General features: G+C 50.6%; 1 protein-coding gene across 2 annotated transcripts in view; it reads left to right on the top strand.

Annotated features, from left to right (window-relative positions):
- Window positions 1–898: 898 nt before the first annotated feature.
- Window positions 899–23,933, top strand: part of AGPAT4 (1-acylglycerol-3-phosphate O-acyltransferase 4) — an 87,598-nt gene continuing 64,563 nt past the window's right edge. The window contains exon 1 of one of the 2 annotated variants that reach the window (XM_090280059.1): window positions 899–1,050. The gene's annotated coding sequence lies outside the window, so the exon portion shown is untranslated. Of the gene's footprint in view, window positions 1,051–1,437; window positions 1,604–23,933 lie in introns of those variants that run through there. The other variant, XM_090280058.1, reaches the window with a different exon arrangement.

Genomic DNA, 23,933 nt, shown 5'->3' with positions numbered 1-23,933 from the left:
GCAAGAAAGTTCTGTGAACACCTTTTATGAGCCTTGCTGTATGGTCACACTTATATTCACATGCACATTAAAAGAAGCCATTGCCACCAGTGGGTTTTCTGCGTGGACCCCTTTTTATGCCTTAGAAATCCTTCTTCCTCATCCCCAAACCCTGCTTCGTGAATTATAGAGACCTCTCCTTCCATGTAACCAAAACCAGCTCCTTCCATCCTCTCTGTCCTCAGGGCACACTGGTTGGTTGGTTTGTTTTGTTTTGTTTTTAACACTTTCGTGGCTGTTAATAATTCTTCAATGCGTTCGTCATTTTTGAACATTTAATTTCCCCCTGTAAGTTGTGAACATCTGAAGAACAAAGGCGAACACAGAAGACACATGTAAATAAATACGCAAGCATCATTTGTACACTGGCTCTGATAGTGAACATCCGATGGGCACACATCTTGCCTGTAAGAACAGCCACAGGTTGTAGGATACAGTGTGGGGAATGTAGTCAATACTTTCGGAATAACTGTGTAGGATACCAGGTGGGTAGGGTACTAGCCTTGTCGGGGCGATCACTTCATACGTTATATAAATGTCTAACCCGCTATATTATACGCCTGAAACAATTATATTTTATGACAACTGTAGTTGAAAAAAAATGTTTTTAGTTAAAAATACATCCTGACTCTTTGGAGAGGGAAATGATCTTTTTGTAAGGAATGTTAGAGACCTGGCGTTTCTGGACTTTTAAAGTTGTGGAGACACTGTTTTGTTACCCAGGTCTGCGGAAACCCTCTGTAACGCGCCGTGAGTGACACGCGCCTGTGCCCGTATGTGTGTGTGTGTCTGTGTATGTGTGTGTGTGTCCGCGTGCGCGCGCGCGCCTGTGCGCACAGGGCTCAACCCCGCGGGCAGGGCCGCCTTGCAGGGCGAAAGTGCAACGGCCTCTGAGCCTCTCCTTCCCGTTTCTCACCATCTCGATCTCCCGAGCTTTCAGGAGCATTTCGCGGGAGGAGCCTTGCGGCTCTTCAGAGTGGAATGCAACCTCCTTCCCGCACAGCGCACAAGGTGAGGGGGGCCTTTGAAAGTGCGGGTGTTCACACTACTAATTGATCGCCTCCTCGCCGTGTAAACAGGAGGCAGCGCGGGACAGGGACATTTGCAGGCTGGCGTCCGCGGGCGCTGAGCCCGGAGGGGCCATCGGGCCGGGATGCAACAGGACCGGGGAGGCGCCGACGAAAAGAACGGCCGTCCGTCGGGCGTTGTCTCCGCTCGGGCAGGCTCTCCGCCCGTGGTTCCAAACGCGCGCCGCCCGGCGCCCTGGCCCGCGCCTCGCCTCGGAAGGGGCCGGGAGTGACTCACGTTTCGCCAGCTCGCTCTTCCCTCCCTGTAGCTGCCTGATTGTAGCTTTAAAAGGAAGTGACATGTGGTGGGGAGAGACGTCAGCCGAGGACCACTTTTTTTCCCCCCGAAGGGTCCACCCCGTGGGTGGAGTCTCGCCTTTTCTTTCCAGCGCTGGCCGACCTACAGCTCCCAGAAACTAGTGGCGGTCCCCGCAGCCCAGCCCGCGCCTCCGGGGTCTGGGGTCTGGGTCCCTGTGTCCCGCGCGGCGGGGAAGGAGGTACGTGCGGCCGCGCACCGTTCCCGGGCGACTGCGCCTCTGGGCGTGGCGGGTGGCTGTCCCCGTCCCTCTCCCCGGGGCTGGATTTCCTGAAACCCTCTGGAAGGAGCAGGTTCGGACCCAGCAGGAGTGGAGGCGGAGGAGAAGGAAGTGAGGCGGCAGCGGGAACGTGCGGGGCAGTCCCGGAAGGCAGGGGGGCTTCGCTGCCCCCCAAGGGCCCCTCCTTTGTGCTCAGCGGGGTGAGCCCGCCTTTCCCGGCCATCGCGACCTGCGCCTCGGGGCCTCCCGCGCCCCGGCCCCCGCCGAACCCCCGCTTTAGGTCGTTTTTTCCGCAATAGGTACAGCCCGGAGAAGGTTCCCGTTGCATGTGGGTCTCTTTTGTGTCATGCAACATGTTCTTCCCTCTCGGGCGTTCCTATGGCAACCACAAAAATACTACGCGAGACGCAGCCCCGGCTTCCACTGATTGATGTGCCTCCAGCGGCTGGCCAGCGTCCAGCAGGCCGGCTACCCCTCCTCACCTCGCTGTTGGTTTTTCCCTGTGGCAGCAGGGCTGGGGGAGGGGTGTTGTCAGGGAAACAGGGATCGGTAATCGCCTCTTTATTTACTTAATTTTTGGCCTATGCATTTCTGCCTCATATCTAGGAATTAGAAAAGGGGCGCTTTGATGTTTGTGTAAGCCTTCAGTTTCTGGTCTTTTTGAAGGAAACCCAAACAGGTCTCCAGACGTGATGTTTATGCTGTGGGCAGACTCACTGGGGTGGGCAGGAGCGCTCACTTCTTTATTGATGAGACCCTGGAAAAAAGTTTGAGAAGGAGCTCTGAAAGCCATGGTATTATTGTCTGCTCTGGTTCGCCCAAAAGCCTAAATGTTGAAAGGAGGGGGGGTCTTTGCTCTAGTCTGAACTTACTTAGCACCAAATCGTGAGTTCAGCCAATATGGGGAGTGACAAAGGTGTCTGCATGCGGGCAGGATGCTCCGTGTTCGTGCCTTGCGTGGGTCCCTGCCCCCCGCTATCCACTCTCCTTACCCTCACCATGGTCAGACCTTCTCTTTTTGAACGCTGGGAAAGGGTTCACCCATCTGTGATTGTCAGTCCAGCACCCTCCGCTGGAAAAAAAGGTATCCTGAGATGAGGAACCAAGTGGGGGGGGGTGTGTTTCAGTGTGTGTAGGCGGTATGTATGTGGAGGTGTCGGTGTATGTTATAGTGTGTGTGTGTGTTTATGTGGGTAGGGACTATGGAATCTTGAGAATGCCCTCAATGAGGAGAAAAAGAATTGGTTTGCAGGAAAAATAAAAAACTGGACAGGGAAGCATCACCCACCTAGTAATATGCAAAGTTAAATATGATTAGAATCTAATGAACACGTGTTAGGAAGACATAGTCCATATGGGCCTAGAAACAAGAAGGAAGAGTCAAACTGATTTTTTATTCCTACATCCTAAAAAAAAGAATGGTGTCCATTATCAAACATTTCTAAATCACCACATTAGCCTTTATAGGATCTATCAGTAGTAATCTCATCCTTGATTCTTAAAGTTTTTGGTAGTTTTGGATAAAGACTTATGAAGGTCGCTTACAGCTCACAGTGCCTTCCCGCTATCAAAGCCAAAGGCGTGACTTAGGAACCTCACCGTAATCCCTCCACGCGGAAGCAGGAGGAAGGGGTGGTTTTCATGAGGTTCTGTTGGCCAAGATTTGTATCTAAACCTGTTATTATGTATGACTTTTAAAAGTTACTAGGGTGCGAGAGGTCTTGAGGATATCAGATACACAACCTGCCTGAGACGGGGGTCTGGAGAGCGTGGCTCAGAGCTGAGCAGGGCTCCGTGCGGTCGGAGAAAGAACTCGTTAAAGGGCATAAAACGTAGAAAAGTCATGACAAAGAACATGACTCATCTTGAAAGGCATGTGTTAGAACACAATCAGTTGGATGGTGGGTTTTCAGTGTTTGCGAAGAGTCCCACAAAGCAGTGATGCCAGTTCCTGGTCCTCAAGCGTATGGGTATTCTGCAGAACCCTTCAGAGCAGGTGGACAGTGTATAAGTCCAAGTCTGTGTGTGGGCACAAGGGTTTCCGGACCTAGGAACCGCACAACGGAAAGCCTTATGGGGTGGAGCTCTCAGGAGGGGAAGCAAGAATCATTTGGAAGGACAGCGAAAAATAAAAATATAATAGCTGTCCTATCATCGGACCCTGAGTATAGAGGTTAAACACATGATAAGTAGCCTTGGCCTGGGGAAGGTCCATGGAACTGCAGATGCAAAGCCAAGTTCAGGGTCCCCGGAAAAGCTGAATAGGGGTGATGCCAAGGAAATCGCCACTGAAGTTGGGGCCAGTCACCTTTGTACGGGACCCCACTATCTGCAGGGCTCTGAAGCAGGCGCTGGGAAGTTTGTGAAGAAGACAGTCAATAGACGGTATTGTCTGTGCTAAGTTCAGACCCACCAATCAGGGCTGACGGCATGTAAAGATGAGCACGGAGTGGGTGGGAAGGAGGCCGGGCAAGAGTAGGGTGAGAAAACGGGATGCAGTTAGTCCGAGAAGAACGTGAGGAGGATGACGACGTTGAAGGCTGGAAGGAGAGGAGACAGACACAGTCCAAGGGGAGGAGGGCACAGGTGTCCCGGATGACAGGGATGGGTGCTAAGAGACGGATCACGGTTCAAGGTTCTTGTCCCCAGCGGAGAGAAATCCATCTGCGGTGTGGAAATAGGGCAGGTATACTGTGTGCTGGTGGACAGAAGTAGTGGACAGGGACAGAATTTTGTTTTATTCAGAACAAGAAAGCTTGGTAGGGGGAAGGCAATGGGCATAGGAAGCAGAATCCTTCCTAATCCAGTGTTGTTGAGTGGACGTTCAAGAAGTAAGGGCTGTACTTAAATCAGACTTCAGACAAGTGAGTGGTTTGAGAGTGGGAATCCCACGTGCACCCACACATAGTGCTAATAATACCAACCATAGCCCTCACGTTCAGTTCTGTGGCGCTCCCTTGAGCGTTTGGCAAACTTGTTGCATTTTGTGTGATCCGCTACATTCTGACAAGAAGGTCTAATGGGCGTAGGAAGGTGTTGCGTTCACAGTTCAGAATCGTTCTTGACACCTAAACTTTTGGAGAAGCGTATGTGGTCAAGCCTCGCTCAGAAATTGTTACCCTTACCCCATCTTCGCCCAAGACAGGATCCGCTGGGAACGCGAGTTCCGGAACTCCGAGCCCTGGCTGCGCGATTAGGCCAGGGAGGCTCCCCGCTGGAGCCGTGGGAGAGAGGAAGCCTCGCTCATGGTCGTTTAACAGTGTTTTGGTACATTTTTGATTTGCCAAGTGCTGTGGACACTGTGAGCAAAACCAGACACCGTATAAATAGCTACTGTTTTCACCTCTCTGAAGGATTTTAACGGAGATGCAGTGACTGGCTGATCTCTGTACTCTCTTAATGGCCGAGCAAGAGGTAATGCCTTTAAATAAGAACACCTTTTTGGTGAACGGTATCATGGAACAATCCTGCCGACAGCTCTTCCTCTCTTTGTCAAGAAGCACTCTTGCTCCACAAAGATTTTCTACCTCTTTTCATGTTTGTCTTCATTTTGTTACTCCAGTCTGGTTAGCTCTACTTGCTTTGACCCTCGGTCCTACCTTCCAGTCACCGTTCATTCATCATCCGTTCACCCATCCATTTAGTCATTCACTCAACAGGTGACATTGAGTATCATGTGTCAGGCACTATGTATTACGGATATAGAAATAAATAGGAAAGAAACCATTTCTTCCCTAAAGAACCCTAGGAACTAGCAGGGAGATGGTGTAGAAATAGCCACGGAAACCAGGGGATGTTATTTCTGGCAGAGGCATTCTTTTTGTCCAACGGCACTGACGCATCCTTTATTACTGAACAGTTTGGTACCTAGCTGTGCTGGGCAGAGAGGCAGAGAGTCGTTAGCAGCTGACTATTGTCCATCTTCTGATTGTCTTGTGTCTCCCAGGTTGCTTGAGTTTATGGCCGCTGTCAGTAAGCATTTGTTGATGAACTAAGGGAAGAAGAGGGATTTCTGGCCCCGGAGGCATGGAGGAGTAGATCCAGAAGTACGTTCTGTTCCTGAGAAGTACAAGCTGAGCGAGATAATCCCTCCTAGCCAGTTACTCATAGCCTTCCATGGGGCTGCAGTTCCCTCCAGATGAACTCAAAGCCACATATTTAAAAGGGAAACTCCCACCTGCATCAAAACCCCATGCCCAGTGGCTTCCTAGATTTCCTCTTGTCATTTAGAGCTAGATTGCCCACAACACGTTCAAGTCCGACAAAACCAAGCAGCTTTCAACACCTTAAGTCTAATTACCCAAAATGAAGAATGCTTCTCTTGGTAGAACTGTTTTGCCCCACTCCTACCTTCAGGGTGGAAATTATATGGGCGACAGAACCAAGTTTCTCGGGGACACTGTCCTCCTCTGCTGGCCTGGCAACGGGAGAAACAGTCTGGCAGCTTCCACTTCTTCTCTTCCCGTGTCTTGATCGCAGTTGAGATTAGCTTCTCCCGGAGGCAGGACGCTCTTCCAGGTAACTGGTTGCCACAGGTCTCCCCCTCTGAGCTTGAGTCATACTTAATAACTACAGCAGGGTCATTTCTGTAGGATCCTACAAATGAAGAGTCACTATTTGAACTTCATGGTCGTTTGAAGCTGGACAGTAAAATTCCTGCAGAGGGTTATTCCACGGTCTGGGCGATGATAGGGAACCCAGAAAAGCCATCAGACACTCTATGGTGACAGCCAACCTGTAGGCTATGGAAGAATGAGAACAGTTCACCTTTCCTGAGGGCTTCCTGTGTGCCGGTATGTGACCTAGACTTTGCCTTTCTTAATCCACTTCACCCCCACGGCACACTGAGCAGGTAGAAACTATGATCCTGTTCCATGTTACGGATAAAGAAAGTAGAGATTAAACAAGGGTGCTCACCTAGTATCACAATAAGTAACAGCTGCAATGTGAACCCAGCCTGCTGTCTTCCAGAGCCCCCGCTATGAACCGCGGCTTCATCTGTCTGCCTCCGGGGCCAGCGCAGGGCCAGCCCAGGGCCCGCACGGGACCACAGCAAATATTCTGGAATAAGGAGCACCTATCTGTCCCGTAGTTCTCCCCTCGCCATCCCTCCCGGTTTCTAAAAGTGGCAGAACTGCTAGAAGAAAGAGCAGCATCTTAGAATACGGGGGAGAACCGCGAGCCGTGGGCGTCAGACGAGCGGCTGTGCTTTGAGGAGCTTTGTTGCTCTGTTGTGGTTGAGCCTGCTGGCTGTGCCGTGGGGAAGGGGAAGGGCCCTGGGATGACAAACCTGAGGGACTGGGCAGAAGCCACCCGTCCAATTAAATGTGAACTGTCCTCAAACCAGCGGCATTTAACCACAGACGGACCGCGGCTGAGAAGTCCTCTCAGGGATACCTGGGAGCTGCTCCCGGGGTCCCCAAGGCCATAGGTAGAGTCAGAGACTTCATGTCCCATTGTCCATTGTCAACACACCTCTTACCAAGTTCAAAGGCATCATGTGATCAGAAAAGACAGGGCCAGCGCTTTCCTTGGCCCAACTCTGAAAGGAGGTGGGAGAGATGGTGGACCCAGGTGTGAAACTTGGGCTTTCCCCTCTCCGCTCCCTCTGCGCCATCACCCCTCTGCGAGCAGAGGTTAACCAGGCTGATTCAGGAGCCCACCCAGACCAAGTGCTCCTGGGCTGCTGCCCTCATCCACACACCTGACCCCGCCCACCGCCCAGGTGTGAGTGATCCTGAGGGCTCCTCCTGACCCCGCCCACCGCCCAGGTGTGAGTGGTTCTGGCTCCTCCTGACACCACCCACCGCCCAGGTGTGAGTGATCCTGGCTCCTCCTGACCCCGCCCACCACCCAGGTGTGAGTGATCCTGAGGGCTCCTCCTGACCCCGCCCACTGCCCAGGTGTGAGTGATCCTGGCTCCTCCTGACACCACCCACCGCCCAGGTGTGAGTGATCCTGGCTCCTCCTGACCCCGCCCACTGCCCATGTGTGAATGATCCTGGCTCCTCCTGACCCCGCCCACTGCCCATGTGTGAATGATCCTGGCTCCTCCTGACACTGCTTACCGTCCAGGTGTGAGTGGTTCTGGCTCCTTCCTCCTCTTCCCTCTCCTGCTCGAGAAAGGGAGGCGGGCCAGACAGGCAGTGAGGGGCTTCCCTCCACAAATGCGTGTAACCCTCCTCGCCGGGCCCCATGTCCTGACAGCCTCCTTGTCCCTACTCCGCCTTCAGAAAGCAGTCAGCCTTTCCAGCTCCTGTTCCATTTTATGACGCGTCTCTCTTCGTAGTCTGTCCCAAAGACTGCCTGGGTGCTTAGTGACAGCAGGCCTTTCTCGTCACGCTATTTCCAGCATGGATGGGTGTTGTCGCCTAGAAAAAAGGGAGGCACAAGTAGTCACACCGTCAGATTTGCCTGAACAGATGGCCTCCCAGCCAGGTCCTCCCAGGCTGACAATTCTTTTAGGGCAAATTCTCAACCTTGGCACTGCTGGCATTTTGGGTCAAATGATTCTTGGTTCCTGTGCTGTCCTGGGCATGGTAGGATGTTTAGCCGGGAGTATTTCCCCACTCCAGCTGTGACAGCCCGAAATGCCCAGACGTTGTGAAATGTCCCCAAGAGGGGCAGACCCCTTCTGCTGAGAACCACTGCTCCATCTGAGCCGCAGAGGTCCGGTTAGTCACTCCCTGATCCGAGCACTAACTTACGTTTACCAGATTTACAAAGACAAGTCCCAATCAAAGGTTCAATTCATTTATTTAAAGTAATAAAGAGAGAGGAATTAAAAAGTAATAAACAAAGAGCAGATATGTAACCAGAGGAATTCAAAGACTCGGTGCCAAACCTGCTGCCAAACCTTCTTGTTACCCCAGGTGGCCTGAGCGAGCAGGGGCGGCCCGTGACAGTGCCCAGCCTACCATCCAGAAATCTGTTTACAGAGGCCCTTCCCTCCTAGCTCTCAGGGGGACCAGCCCCCACCTCCCCATGGAAATGGGTAACGTACCTAACGGCAGAATAGAAGAGCGAGAGTCCCCAGGTGCCTGAGTCGCCCACCGGCTGGGACTTCCGGCTTTCCTAGGCGTGAAGCCCTGCACCCCACACCAGGTCTCGCTCGTTACTGATTTGCACCTTAGCGTCCACCCTCCCTCCGTCCCCAGTGCCTGTCTCCCTTAGCCCAGGGGGCCCTTTCTGGGATCCTCCTGGGAGCAGCCAACCCGGAGCCAGCTTCTGGTAAGGCCCCGCTCCCAGCCCAAGGCCTGGGGCACCCAGGCGGGCCCTGCCCTGTGTCTGCCCTGCTTCTCCCTTCCAGGGTGAGCGCAGGGGCATGAGTGGGGCGGGTCTGTTATTCCAACGTTTCATGCAATTCCAGAACCCTCTTACAGCTTGTCTTCCCGAATCCTGTACCAGCTACTGTTAGCCATGGACCGGGGCGGGGTTGGGGGGCATGACACACAAAGATGAGCCCGAGTTCTAGAGGAGGAGATGGACCTGCATGGGACACAGGAACAACGTTGGGTGGGGGGAGGGGCTGGAGGGAGGGGTGTGGATCAGGTGATGAGAGATGAGAGGAGGTGGCCAGGTGGGGAAGGGGCTGGGGCTGGGGCAGCAGGTGGGTGAGAGCCACCCTGGGAGGCCCGCAGAGCCCAGTCAGCCTGCTGCCTGGTGCCCTGCCGGGGGTGGGGGAGGGGGGGCGTGGCCGAGGGCCCTGGGCTGGCGGAGGGGATGGGGTGGGGGGCGTGGCGTGGAAGAGGGACCTATCTGAGAATTCTGAGAATTGCTGGGGGTGGAGCCACAGAATGGCGAGAGGAGGGCCTCTTTGACCCTCAGATACTGAAGACAGATATTCTTCCCCAAGCCTCACTTACTTCATGCTCTGTGGTGCAGTCGTTGGTGCACTTTAGCACCCATCAGTGCGTTTTATTCGACACTGAATACCGTGTTGTGTGCTCTGTGTGGCTTGTCTCGTGTCTTGACTCCAGCCCAGTCGGTTCCGGACTGTCTTCTTTCATGTGACCCGAAATTGAGGCCCCGAGAGGCCAGCTGGCTTTCCGAGAGTCACGTAGCCAGGAGTACCTGCTTGGGACCCAGACTGTGACTTTGATCTGTAAAGGGTTTTTGAAGCGCTGCATATTCTGATATGATACATTCTTTCCCACGGTTTCCCGGGGTATCCTTTTAGGGTGAAAGGACTTTGCATAGCTTCCAAATTTGCAGGAATTCTACATCCTAACCTCCCAATCACGTAAAAATGTAAGAGGTTACTTAAGACCAGACGAGACAATGGAAATCGCATGGTGTGGCTAAAATCCTCGTTTGGCCTCCATTTCTAGAGGAAGAACAGGGTTCAAGTTTAAGGAGGGGACACAGGGAGAGAGGACCACAGAGATTTTAAATGTGCCTGATCGTTTTAATTATTCCTATTGGTTTCAATATTAGCCCAATGGGGGCGTCCTCTGCCCCTTCTCCCCACTCCTGTCTTCTCAAACGACTGAACGGCAGTTTGTCTTTAGGACGGTCTGGCCTTCCTCACTCCTCAGGGAAGACACACCTTTCTGGAAACGCGCTTCGTGTGCGAGGCTGGGACCTGGCTGTGTCCCGTGGGTGCTGGGCAGGCCTTCTGCTGCTGTGTCCTGAGAACGGGCGCTCCCCGCGACACGCCCCTGCCTCTCTGAGCAAGGACAGGAGTAGCAGCCTAGCCGCTCAGGTGTGTGTCCTTGACAAAGGCCACAGGGACATTTCACTGAGGAGAATATGGCATCAGTTTTGCCGAAAGATCCAAAGGAGAGTGTTTTAAAGTAAAACAGACATGGATGTGGCATGATATAAAACAAAACTGACATGCGTTTTCAGACAGAACTGGATTCCTGCGCTTGGTTGTTTGAGCAGCCTGGGGCTGGAATGGGCTGGAGCAGGTCAAGCGGCATCCCTGTCTCTGCCTCTGCTGGTGTCACTGACCCTGTCCCTTGGGGCTCTGGTCACCCACCTTTTGGGGCTTCCCTCCCTTCTATAGAAGAGGCCCTTCTCCAGATGAGCCCAGGCTGGTTCTGTTCTTTGTGACCTCGCGTCTCCCATTACCTTGATTCGCTCTCTGATGAGGAAGTACTTTAACTCCTTCTGCGTGCTGATACCTCTTATCTTATCACTGTTTATGATAAGTTACCCTCCTACTGCCATAAAGGCTTTCTGCAGGATATCTTTTGCAATCTGAACCAAACAGTCAGGCATGTGAAGTTTGCCAATGGGAATCCCAGCAAGCTATCATTAAGGTAGCCCAGGGACTTGAAGAATAACCCAAGCAAACGGCCTGTATGGAGGAAAAAGCTTGGATCGAACTTGTTGTAATTGGTGGAGAGGAGAACTCGGTATCTAAGGACCCCAGCAAACCACTTTTCTTTTTACAAGAAGGTGTTGGAGGAGAAAAATCTGAGCTGTGGACTTTGCCCAGGCACAAGCAAACCTAGCTTTATGTGATGTACTGGAGAATAATGAGGAAGAAGAGCGGGTCTGTGTGTGTGTGTGTGTGTGTGTGTGTGTGTCCATGCTCTTTTTCAAACCACGTTGTTAAGTGTGGATTTGAAGTGTCACGACTCCACGTTTCATAATAATCCTTTGGAAATGGAAATAGTGCCGTGAAATTATCAGGTGCCATGGAGTCTGCGCACAGAAGCACTGCCATGTTCCAGTGAAATTCCTGTCTGCATTTTCACATGATTGGCCTCACGGTATGGGGCCTGCAGGAGGTGGGGAAAAGGTTCTCTGACCCCTGGGAGTTCATTTTCTAGTTCAGGTGAAACCAAGTCTGCTAAAACATGTCCCATGTGAGAGATGGTAAAATGTCTCCTTGGGGACAGAATCAACGACAGAGAACACGACCCCAAGTCTGAAGTACAACTTGAGCAAAATTATTGCCAAAAGCCTATGTACTTGATTGGGTTTAGTCTGATTTTAGTCTCACGGAGCGTCTGTTCCCTGCTCTGTTCCTGACCGGGGCTGAAACGGGATGGGTGGGAGGTGAATCGGGGGAGGTGAGAGGGAGCTAGAAGGGGTTAGACGGGGAGGGCTAGGTGACCGGCCACACACACTTGGGTCTTCGATGCAGAACAAGGACGTGTCTCGGAGCGTGTGAAGGGAAGATGTGACTGCAGTCAGCAGGGAGCCACATCTCACCTTAGCCAGGTGTTAGGGCAGAGGCTCACCCTTGCTCTCACCCTTGCCTGTCCATGGGAATCACCCACCTTGGCCCAGCTGGTCAAGTCTCTGGTTCCTCGTTTTTGTTTTTTTAAGTTTTCTAGTTAATTCCAATGGTCTGAGAGAACTGGAGCTATATGATAGTAGGAGGGTGGCTACAAGACAGTGACTGGACCGAAAGGGAACCAGAGCCAGGACAAAGACAGTGGTGATGGCAGTGGCCATGGAGATGGTGATGGCGATGGTGATGGCGATGATGGGGATGTTGATGGTGATGATGGTGATGATGAGGGAGATGATGGGGAGATGATGATGGGGATGATGAGGGAGATGATGATGGGGGGATGATGGGGAGATGATGATGGGGATGATGGGGGAGATGATGATGGGGGATGATGGGGAGATGATGATGATGGGGATAATGGGGGGATAATGATGGAGATGATGGGGGATGATGGGGATGATGAGGGAGATGATGGGGAGATGATGATGATGAGGGAGATGATGATGGAGATGATGATGATGATGAGGGAGGTGATGCAGATGATGATGGGGAGGATGATAGAGATGTTGATAGAGATGATGGTGATGGTGATGATGATCGTATCTACACTTAAGATTATCATGTAACAGGCCAGGTTCTAAAAACAACTAATCCCCATAAGCCTGTGAAGTAGGAACTATTATTACATCCATTTTACAGATGAGGAAACTGAGGTTAAATAATGTGCCCTGGGTCACATAGCCCATTAAGACCCCTGGCTCTTCGGTTCCGGAGCCTGCGCTCAGGTGTTCGGGGTGATGCTTGTGCACTGCACAGCCTCCTCGGCTGCTCAGCATTCGAGGCTCTGTGTCTCGGGGTGCAGAGAGAATGGGTGGTCTACCTCAGTGCTGATGACCAAGGGAATAGGAATGATAAAACCAGTTAGGAGAAATCCCCTTATCCTTAGTTTTTGTTTTTCTCAACATCTCTTGAATTTGACTTTCATGGTGTGGTGGAAAGTTATGGTAGAAAGAATCTGGAAGGTTTTATTATTTCTAACTGATGCCTCTGTTCCCAGAAGAGAGGTAGGGGTTCAGTTACTGAGTTTTTCCACATGAAATACCAGGCTGATAACAGTACATTGTTCGCTGGGTTTATGGAAAGGGAAGTATCCCACCTGTCCGTATCAAGTCTTGCGTTGTTAATGGTGATGCTGGGGCCTGCTCTGTTAATGGGGTGCAGTGTAGCAGCTACCTTCCTCTGGCACCGTGGTCAAGGTACTAGCACATCACAGCTGAGCGTTTCTCTGGAACAGGGCGGGGGTATTCCTGACCATTCAAGTCATTCATATTATGGAGATTTACCGATCACCTGCCACGGCCAAGTCTGTCCCGGACACTGCGGACACCAGATACAAAGTCCTTTAGCTCCTAAGGTATTCAGGCTTGTGGGAAGGCAGGCACACGAATGAAGGGAAGTCACATCTATTGATTTATACGGCCTTGGCACCATGCTGCATCTCATGTCATTTATTCCTGCAGTAAGTAATCCTTACCGCCCAGAGGTGAGGTTCTCACATAGTGACCTCAGCCGTGAATGGAGAGGGGACCGTGAGAAGACAGGGGAAGGTGCACCTCACCATTTAGGGGCAGAAAGCAGGCCGGTGCAGGCGGGAGCACAACGTTTGGCACGTTAGCAATGGGAATAAGGGAGAGAGGCCATCAGGCAGATGGGACAGAGGAAATAACCAGAGCTAGGCATGTAGGAAGCGCCCAGAAGCATGCACTTCTCCAAGAAGGCCGTCCGCACCCCCTCACCGCCCTGCGCCTTCCAGGAGAGCAGCTGTTAGCCTTTGACTTTAGCATTTAGTTACAGCCCCTCTTGGCCCTTCCCACTTGTGGCAGCTCCTCGGGACCCCAAGGGTGTCTGCACTGCCCAGGGGCCGCCTCGGTAAATGGCTCTTGCGGGAACCAAAGGCATCCCCTGAGGAAGGGGCGAGGAGCAGGGACACTTAGTGGGGGACTGTCACCTGTGGTGCTGGCTGTTCGCCCAAAGCCTGAATCTCATCCTGGCAAGAAGCTGCCAGATCAGATGGCGCTTCTGTCAGCGACTGAGTCTCCCTCCCAGATGACGTTTCTGGGTGTTGAAGTGACACGCACTGGGTTTCCAGCCCCGATGTTCGCAGTGACAGGTGACGGAGTCACAGCGGGCCCCTGGACGGGTCAGAGAACGGACGCCGGGCGCGGGGTCTGCTGCTGGTTAAGCCCGCAGGCCCAGCTCTGAGGGGAGCCCACGGGTCTCTGCTGGGGGCTGGCTACTGACGCATTTCATTAAGATGGACCCATTTCCCAGACGCCTGTTTACTTTCTGGAAATGGCTGCATGTCTCCATGAGTGGGACGGATCTGCGGAGGGCAGCGCGCCCCCCTGAGTGGGAGTGGCGTCGCGGGCGTGTGAGCTGGAAGGTCACACAGGGCCTGCTCTAGGGGTGAGGCCACGCTCGCCCTGTCTTGAAGTTCTTCCTGGTTTCTGAGCAGGGGCCCCACACTCCCATTTCTCACCAGGGCCCCATGGCACTGAGCCGGGTGAGTGTGCTGAGCGTCCCCGCATGCCCTTAGCGTGGCAGGTCCTCAGCCCGCCGCCACGTCCAGAGCAGGGCTGGGAGCCGGGGGGACCGCAGGACGCTGGCATGTCTGCGGGGCGCGTCCCCACAAAGCTTGTGGTGAAATTGTTTCCAAGGCCTTCCCTCCGGGCGTGTGATTTTTCAACCAGATCTCACTAAAACCTGGTCTGAAAAATGACTCTGTGTGTATTGTTTCTCAATGATTTTTTTTGGGGGGGTGCTGGGGGTGGGGATGGAAATAAGAACCATCTCTCAACATATAAAGGTAACAAAATCCAAGACTGAAGGTGCCTCATGGAAGAGGCAACATCTTGTCTTCGGTGATGACGAGACTGCGGCCTCTGTGTCCATTTAAATGTGTGTGTGTGTTTTCTGTATTTCAGTTGCTTCTTTGAATCAAGACATGAATTAAAATGTTTGTTTTAGGGCACCTATCAAGGGCATCAATTTTATATTCAGGGATGATAACTTTTTAGAAAACAAAACTAACAGTGGTAGTTGATCACTTACAAGTGTTTGGAAAATCCGCTAACCCCGTGTGTAGGAAATCTGTTTTCAAATGGGGAGGGCTCTAAAAACATAAAGATGGAACGGCCACCACTCTGCGTTATTTCCGTGGTCCCAGCGAGAACGATCGCTTTTTAAAGAACAAAAGAGACTGACCGTTTTCGTCTCTGGACATCGTTCTCAGTCTCAAAGTCTCCTGGGGAAACTGGAAAAGTATCAGAAGACCGGAGATGAGTAAAATTTCCTGTTTCTCAAAGTCGGGACATGGAAGTGCCCGAAGCTTTGTCCTAGTGTGCAGGTCTTTGTCCCAGGATTTCAATGTGGCAACGAAGACACAGTCACAGGGGACCCACGTGCAGGCACCAAAGCCAAGCCAGGCCGAGCAGACGTAGCCTCACTTACTCCATCGGTGCCGTTATTGGATGAGCCCACTGGAAAAACGCCAGAGTGAGGGTGTCATTTTATTTAAATAAAATGTGACAGAATATGCCATTGCGTCATCGTGTAGATGACGAGGACGCTGAGGGTTTGGAGACCAGCTGGGCCCCTAGCCAAAGGGACACCGGACAGGCTTGCCTGTGCATCCGCTATAAAATGGAAGACGGAACTGCTGCTGTCTTTTCTTCGCCTCTCTCCCATCCGTTCTTGCCCACATTCCTTTTTCATTTGCACGAGGGAAATTCAATTGGCACCTCTTATTCACAGATCATTACCTGTCATATTTTGTTCCTGTTGGGATTTCAATAGTTCTTTCGAATCTTTTTTCTTCCATTCATTCATCTAATTTTTTGACAGCTTTATCAAGATCTACTTGGCCTACTTGCCCTGGCTGGTTTGGCTCAGTGGATTGAGCGTCGGCCTGCGAGCTAAGTGTTGCTGGTTCGATCTTCCAGTCAGGACACATCAGAGAAGAAAAACTCTGACTCCAAAAAACCTCCGCTGCCTTGCGGCATACCTCTTCAGGGGAAAGGCTAAGGGAGTAAACCCCGACAGAAAATCCGGAGCCGGAGTCCCTAAGGCGGTTTGACGTTGTAGTCAACACCGGCAACTCCTGCGGCGCACCTGAAGCCAAGCTGTATTGACTCCGTCTTTCCCTTGGACCCTTCAGCTGCGAAGAGGGGGGGGGGTCTGCTGCATGGGCAACAGCAGACCCTCCATATCCCTCTGCCCAGGCTCTGTAGCTTCAGCTTCACTGGAGAGGACACTCCAGCGTCATCACAAGATGTCGATTCAACACGGGAGGAGACAGATACCGTGTCACTCCCGAGTTGGACTGCACAGCCATTCTCGGCAGTGCAGATAGACTCTTAAGAAGCTACACCATCGTCTCTCGAGACGGACGGCTGCCAACAACAACAACAACAACAACAACTTGGCCTACAATAAAATTCACACCTTTTAAGTGTGCAGTTCAACGAGCTTTGATAAACGCGTACAGTTGGGCACCAAAATCCAGTCTGAAGCCCTCCTGTCACCCCGGCAAGCTCCCTCAGCCCGTGCACCTGCTCCCAGCTGGCACCCTGGCCTGGGCGCTCAGTCCTCCATTCTCTGTCTCTGAGGTTTTGCCTTTCATGGGAGCTGCGTATCGGTGAACTACCTCAGGTCTGGCCTCTTTGACTTAGCACCGTGTTTTCAAGGTCCGTCCACATGGGTCAGGAGATTGTTCTTTGTTTCACTGAGTAGCAGTCCCTTGTTTGGATAAACCATGATGTCCTGTTTAATTCATTCCCCTGGTGATGGCTATTTGGTTGGTTTTCACCTTCATCTCATGTTCAAGTTTGCTAGTTTTAGTCCTGGCCCAAAGTACATGTTAGAAACAAGTCCCATGGTCTTTGGCACTTTATCTGCATCCCAAGAATCCTATGTGGGGACACAGATCTCCATAGCAATGGCTTAGAGGAGGAGCAAAGAGTGGCCCCCCTCATCCTTGGCCACGAGGCTCCCTGGGACGATAGTGCGGCGGATGTTTTGAATTTGCTGCTGTGGGTTGATCAGATTAACAACTGAGCAGAGAGAAGAGAAAGTCTCCCACACCTGAAACTGGAGAACAGGGAACATGACTTCGTGCTGTCTCATGGGCTCCTTTGTGTTATACCCACGGAATGAACATTCAGATGCTGCCAAGCCCATGTACCCATTTCTTTTCCTTCAATTATTTATATCCCCACTGATTTCATTCACTTAATGAAGCTTTTGGCAATTCGCCAAACTTCATTCACGAACGCTCTCTGTGTGTGTCTGCCATGGGCAGGCCTGCGCTGGCTCCAGAGGGGACAGGGAAGCCTCCGGACACCACCCCTGCCTCCCGGAGAGCCCCCCAGCAGAGGTGGTGTGAGCTTCTGCTCTGCTTGGGAACCAAAGGCAGCCGATTCCACAGCTCTGGCGTCACTTCCCCCGCACCCCTGAGTCCTGAAACCTCGTCCGGATTCCATCCCGGCGACCCTGCTCTAGCATGAGCTGCGGTGATCCCAAGCAGAGGGTCAATCTCATGACCCCAAAAAAATGAAAACAGAGGGAGAGTCACTCTCTCCAAAACTGGGACGTCCCGTGAAGGGCATGACCTGAAACCAAAGCAGCTACCTGAAGGGGAAGCCTTTGGCCCACGGAGGATTTTCCCTCGATCATTCTAGTCGGTGACAGGAGAGGCCACTGGGTGCGTCCAGGGCTCGGGTCCCATCGCTCTTTCGGGCCACCTGGGAAAGATTGGTACAGCCTTTGCCACTCCAGGTGAGGTCCTGTCCCACCTTCCTGGCCCAGCCCCATGGGGATGGTGCCGGTTGGGGAGACCCCACTGTGCTCTGGTGGCACGCATGTCCCACCAGCAGACACTGACATCCTGCTCTGTTCCCTGGGTGAGGGGACAGTGCCATCCCCCTGCAGGCCGACACGTCTCTCCTTCTCCTCTCCATGAGGAGGACACGTTTGTCCTTCCAACACCGACAGAAACATGCGGGCTGAAAGCTGACTACATCTGCTTGGTCTCCTATCAGGCCAGGCGTTGGTTTTTTGTTGAAAACCACTGTGTAAGATCGAATTCCCATGCCATAAAGGTCACCCCTGTACAGCGTAAAATGTGGTGACTTATAATATGTCCCTCTTCAGCTGTGCAAGCATCTCCTCTTTCTCCTTTTAGAATATTTTCATCACCTCAAGAAGAAACCCCACCCCACGGGCAGCCACTGCCCGTCCCCCAGCCCCTCCGGCGTGGGACAGGCACTAGACTGGCCTGTTCTGGACATTTCATACAATATATGGTCCTTCGGGAGGGGTTCCTTTCACTCGGCGTAATGTTTTTGAGGTTCATCCACAGAGCGGTGATTTGTTCTTTTTTGTGGCTGAATGATAGTCCGCTGTGCAGGTGTGGCACCTGTTCTTCACCTGCACGTCACTTTTTGGACCTCAGGGCTGTTCCTGTCGTTTAGCCGTTATGAATATTGCCGTGATGAACATTTTCTGCACCAGGTTTAGCATAACTGTGTTTTCGTTTCTTTTGGGTCATTCATCTCTAGGTCATGTGGCAACTCAGGAAGTGTGTGAGGAGCTAGAGCCAGATGTTTTTCATTCACTTTCCAGAATCTTCTCTAAGGCTGAGGAAGCAATGATAGTGGGGACAGACGTCTTAGACTCTCAAATCCAGTCCCTGTGCCGTTCAGACCCCCGTCAAAATGTTGTTACAGAATTCACGCGGGAGCATGGTACATGTGAGTTGCTACAGGAAAGGCAGGAAGAGGTTAGTTCTCAGAAGAGCCACTGGTTCAGTGCAGGTGGGGTGGTTTCAGGGGGTTCCCTCACAGAGCACCCCATGTGACCGTGCGCACCTATGGGTTGGCGTGTGCAGCCGCCGTTTGCCCGGCGTGCTCAGCTGTGCGTCCCTTCTCCTGAACAGTTTCGGGGCACTGGCTTTTTCTAGGCATGGGCTTTCCAGAGCGCTCTGCTCTGCCAGGATTGGCTTTCTTAGAAGCCAGGAAGTCCAGGGAAGAGCGTTATCTGAAACCCAAAAGCATTTGCCTCTCCCAGTGAATCCACTTTTGTGTTCCCTGGTTTGGGTCGGTGTTGACTGATCTTTAAGAATTAAATCACTGTTAGACCAGCACACAGATCAAGGATTAAAGGCGCGAGTCTCCCCATAGTAAACCGTTTGCTAAACTTCTTTTCCCGGGAAGGGCCAGCCGCAAGGGTGCTTTGAGGTTTTGTAAGAGTGTATTTTTCCCATATTCCCTGATACTTAGTTACTTCTGTGTCCAGAGATTGACAGAGATGTAAAGAACGTAGCCATGAGAAAGAGAACCAATGAATTGTATATACGGATAAATCACTTCCTTTAATAATTTTTTGTATTTCACGTTAATTGTCTTATTTTCCACCCTCAGTAGCTTTGTACGGTAGGTTGATGGGACTGACGGAGAAGCAGGCTGAGGCTCAGGAGCAGGTCCGGACCCAGCAGCTCAGTGACCCAACTAAACAAGTCATAGGACGACCTCGAGCTTCCATTTCTTTACCTGTAAAATGGGTCCACTAATAAATCAGAGAGCATCACCAGCATCAAGTCATACGTCTTAACATACCTAAGGAATCCGAAAAACATGGTGTAAAGATTGGAACTCTGTTTTTCACTGAACTATATCACCAAGTAGTAAATACTCCTGATAGAATAATTAGAAAATACAGAAGGGTATAAGGAGGAAAATGATTATTTCCCGTTATCACGCCAGCTCGGAAGATCTTTCTTGGAGTGTTACTTGTCCGACCATGAAGAGCAGTTGATTGACAGCTAATAAAGCTGGAGGTGGGAGTGTCAGGGAGACGTAGAGAAGAATCCAGTTCCCATGGTCACCGATGCATTGTCTCCATCCATCGGCAGCCGTCCGTCTCGAGAGACGATGGTGTAGCTTCTTAAGAGTCTATCTGCACCGCCGAGAATGGCTGTGCAGTCCGACTCGGGAGTGACACGGTATCTGTCTCCTCCCGTGTTGAATCGACATCTTGCGATGACGCCGGAGTGTCCTCTCCAGTGAAGCTGAAGCTACAGAGCCTGGGCAGGGTGATATGGAGGGTCTGCTGTTGCCCATGCAGCAGACGCCCCCTCTCTTCGCAGCTGAAGGATCCAAGGGAAAGACGGAGTCAATACAGCTTGGCTTCAGGTGCGCCGCAGGAGTTGCTGGTGTTGACTACAACGTCAAACCGCCTTAGGGACTCCGGCTCCGGATTTTCTGTCGGGGTTTACTCCCTTAGCCTTTCCCCTGAGGAGGTATGCCGCAAGGCAGCGGAGGTTTTTTGGAGTCAGAGTTTTCCTTCTCTGATGTGCCCTGACTGGAAGATCGAACCAGCGACACTTAGCTCGCAGGCCGACGCTCAATCGACTGAGCCAAACCAGCCAGGGACTGATGCATTGTCTACAACAGGGAAAACGAGAGATGTTCTAAATGTCCATCAGTATGCCCGGAGCTTAATTTTGGGTGTAGTCATGCCAAAAACAAATGAATAAACAACGACACTCTGCAGCTGAAATGACTCGGCTAGATACAGAAAACTTCAAAACCAGTGTCAAGTGCTGAAAGGAAATCACACAAAGAATTCAAGTATTACTCGTGCGCACCTTTACAACACAAAAACGATACATAGTTTGTGAATATATATACATACAATAGAAGAACAAAAGCACAGGACACACGCCAATTTCAGTCTCAGAGTAGGGAAGTGGCTTCAGTATCTATAATATTTATTTCTTTAAAAAAGCGAAGCGCCCCAGTGCGCCAAGGCTGCGGTTTGATCCCTGCTCAGGGCACATCCAGGGACCAGCCAGTGAACGCGGAGACCAGTGGGGCAACGCACCTGCGTTTCTCCCTCTCCCCCTTCCTCTCGCTCTCTAATCAATACATTAAAACGGTGTCTTTTAAAAATGAAGCAAACATGACTAGCTATCAACCTGGTAAAATGTTTAGTGTGTTTTGTGTGCTTAAAATATTTCAGCATTTTTTTTAAAGATGAATTACCATCCAGGATACTTCCTGAGCCTGCCTAGATACATGTTTTGTCTTATACAGGTTGGCTCATACTATACATGTTCTTGTTGACTTGAATATTGGAACATGTTTGTCACTGAACATGGCTCCTCATTGTTGCTTCCTGACCCGCCTCTGTGTCTTCCTTCCAACTTAAATATTTACTCAGAGAAGAATTTTTAGAAGGAGCAAAATTGCCAAGGCTTCCACTTAATATTCTATAATCATCTTCTACTTATTCATCTCTAGTTATTCACAGCTGTTTCTAATTTGGTTATGATATAGTTGGTCTCCGACACTGAAGGAGCTCAGAACCTAAAAGCAGAGGGAAAATTAAAGTCTGGTTTAGTCAAGACACAAAGAGTCCACTGACTTTGTAAAAGAATTCCTCCATGCCGGGGGATCGGCAAGGTGGGACACTTTATTTCCCGTTGCCCAAAATGACAATCACACGAACATCCGGGTAGGAAGGAGTTCCTGCGGCCCCCCTGCCAGATGGAAGCACGGGCTGCTGTCCCTTCAGGTCTGGCCCCTGTGTCTTGTCCCGTAGGGTCTTCAGCAAGAACTGTCCCAGGGCCCCCTGAGGCTTCGCCCGCCTGTCTGTTCCTGCGTGAAATCTGGTCCTGGGTCCTGGAGGCATACCAGGGAGGAAGAGAGCTAAGACTCCCGCCCCGCCTGGGGTCCCCAATCCCTAAGTTCTCATTGGTGAGGTGTCCCTTTTAAAAACCTGAACTTCCTTCCCGCTCTGCGGAAGCCATCCTATAGGTAGATTTCGGCAGCGTCGGAGCTAGGGATACCCTTACGTGTGTCGAGGGCACCACTTTGATATTTGAGTGGGAGCAGGAAGGCCCACCTCGCTTTCTGCACCCCCATCCGAGGATGTTGGCTCTGTGAGTGGGACTGGGAAGGGCTGAGGTATAACCCACGGCAGCAGCGCACTGCCTGCCAGGAGACAGCATCTGGTGGAGGGCCAGGGAGGATGTGCCCACAGCTCTCTGGTAATTTGCTTTGTCCCTAATCACCTGGGGGAAGGAGGCCAGTCACCTTACTCTCTAGGTGAGTTTTTTGTTTGTTTTATTTTTAAGTATATTTTATAGAATATGCTGTTAGTTGTCCCAATATTTTTCCCTTTGACTCCCTCCACCCAGTTCACCCCTTTCCCCCAGCAATCCCACTCCCTTAGTTCATGTCCATGGGTCATGCATATAAGTTCTTTGGCTTCATCCTTTCCTATATTATTCTTAACTTCCCCCCGTCTATTTTGTACCAACCAATTATGCTTCTTAGTCCCTGCACCATTTCCCCATTTCTCCCCCTCCCCCTCCCAGCTGATAACCCTCCAAGTGATCCCCACACCTATGATTCTGTTCCTGTTCTGGTTGTTTGCTTAGTTGGTTTTTAGATTCAGTTGTTGATAGTTGTGAGTTTGTTGTCATTTTAAAGTTCATAGTTTTGACCTCCTTTTTCTTAAATAAGTCCCTTTAACATTTCCTATAATAATGGCTTGGTGATGGTGAACGCCTTTAGCTTTACCTTGTCTGGGAAGCACTTTACCTGCCCTTCCATTCCAAATGACAGCTTTGCTGCGTAGGGCAGCAGTTCTCAACCTGAGAGTCACAACCCCTTTGGGAGTCAAACGACTCTCTCACAGGGGTCACCTAAGACCATCGAAGACCACATATGTAATTACATATTGTTTTTGTGATTAATCACTATGCTTTAGTTGTGGTTGGCATCACCACAACATGAACTGTATTAAAGGGTCAGGGCATTAGGAAGGTTGAGAACTACTGGGATAGAGGAACCTTGGTTGTAGGTCCTTGCTTTTCATCACCTTGAATACTTCTTGCCAGCCCCTTCTTGCCTGCAAAGTTTCTTTTGAGAAATCAGCTGACAGTCTTATGGGAACTCTTATAGGTAACTCTCAGCTTTTCTCTTGCTGCTTTTAAGATTCTCTCTTTATCTTTAAGCTTTGGCATTTTAATTCATCTTTGGCATTTTAATAATGATGTGTCTTGGTGTGGTCCTCTTTGGATCCAACTTGTTTGGGACTCTCTGTGTTTCCTAGACTTATATGTCTATTTCCTTCACCAAATTAGAGAAGTTCTCTTTCTTTATTTTTTCAAATAAATTTTCAATGTCTTGCTCTTTCTCTTCTTCTTCTGGCTAGTGCCAGTTCTTCATTTATAAAATGAGCAGTTCTTTTCTTCGCTGTTTATTAATATTTAATATATGAAATTGTAGTGTGAATTAATGAATAAGGGAAGGAGTTTTCAATAAGTGTCTTATATATAGATGGGTTAGTATTTCGAAATAAATTGATTTAGATCCTTTTGGAGCATCATAGCCAAAAATAAAATTATGGAAAAACTAGATGAAGTAAGTCAACGTTTACCAGTTTTCTGCGGGACAAGAAACAAAGGTAGAAAGAAGACCTTCCTAAGTCTAAACTTCATCAAAGACATCACAGTTCTTTGTAATAATTTAAAATTCCAATAAGCTAAAAATAAAAGTAAACCAGAAGCAAAAATTGGTCACTCTAAATAAATAGGAAAGATACTATCCTATTTAATATTTGATGAGCTCATGAGAATCAATGGGCAAGAGGGAGAGGATGGTAGATAAAAAGGTGTGTTGTTACAGACCAATAACAAACAGATACTTACAGATCGATAAAAGATAAGGTGAAAAGATAAGGGAAAAGCAGCAGTTCAATAAATGTTTTAAAATATCCAGCCTCACTTATCACCCCCAAAATACAAATTAAAACAACGAGATACCACTTTTAACATATGAAGTCAGTGTGGTGTTTGTTTTATTAAAGGAAAATTCTCATCGTTGGCAAACTTGGGATAGAACAGGTGTATCTGTCTGTTGCTGGTGAACAGAAGGAGCTACAGGCCTTTTGGAAAGCAGCCGGGCAGCACTTACCTGATGTGTTAAGATGGTTGTTCCTTGAACCCAGAAGTCCTGTACCTGGGAATTTAGT

This window comes from Furipterus horrens, unplaced genomic scaffold (genome assembly GCF_987537825.1).
Source record: "Furipterus horrens unplaced genomic scaffold, mFurHor1.1.pri manual_scaffold_6, whole genome shotgun sequence".
Classification (NCBI taxonomy): domain Eukaryota; kingdom Metazoa; phylum Chordata; class Mammalia; order Chiroptera; family Furipteridae; genus Furipterus; species Furipterus horrens.
This window is presented reverse-complemented; position numbering and strand designations above follow the sequence as displayed.